Source organism: Rhipicephalus microplus, unplaced genomic scaffold, assembly GCF_043290135.1.
Source record: "Rhipicephalus microplus isolate Deutch F79 unplaced genomic scaffold, USDA_Rmic scaffold_12, whole genome shotgun sequence".
Lineage (NCBI taxonomy): Eukaryota > Metazoa > Arthropoda > Arachnida > Ixodida > Ixodidae > Rhipicephalus > Rhipicephalus microplus.
The window spans coordinates 14,663,249-14,663,997 of NW_027464585.1; positions in this window are offsets into that span (position 1 = coordinate 14,663,249).

Below are 749 nucleotides of genomic sequence, written 5' to 3' on the forward strand. Positions count from 1 at the left end.
CCACTGCCGGGAGGGCTCGAACCTCCAAACCTTTTGTTTAATAACCGATCGCGCTAGCCGATTGCGCCACGGAGACAGTCGTGCTTCACTCTCACCACCATCAGAACAAATCTTCAAAGCTATCAGTGCAAAGAAAAAAGCAACACACTACTCCCGGGAGGGCTCGAACCTCCAACCTTTCGGTTAACAGCCGATCGCGCTAGCCAATTGCGCCACGGAGACAGTCGTGCTCCACCGTCAGAACATTTCTTCAGAGCTATCAGCCCAAAGGAAAAAAAGCGCCGCACCACCACCGGGTGGGCTCGAACCTCCAAACTTTCGGTTAACGGCCCATCGCGCTAGCCAATTGCGCCACGGAGACAGTCGTGCTCCACTCTCACCACCATCAGAACATAGCTTCAAAGCTATCAGCGCAAAGACAAAAGCAACACACCACTCCCGGGAGGGCTTGAACCTCCAACCTTTCGGTTAACAGCCGATCGCGCAAGCCAATCGCGCCACGGAGAGTGTCCTGCTCCACTCTCACCACCAACAGAACATATTTTCAAAGCTATACGCCCAAAGAAAAAAAAAGCGCCGCACCACCACCGGTTGGGCTCAAACCTCCAACCTTTCGGTTAACAGCTGATCGCGCTAGCCAATGCGCATACGCCACGGAGACAGTCGTGCTCCACTCTCAACCCCGTCACAACATTTCTTCAGAGCTATCAGCCCTAAGAAAAAGAAGCACCGCACCACTCTCGGGAGGG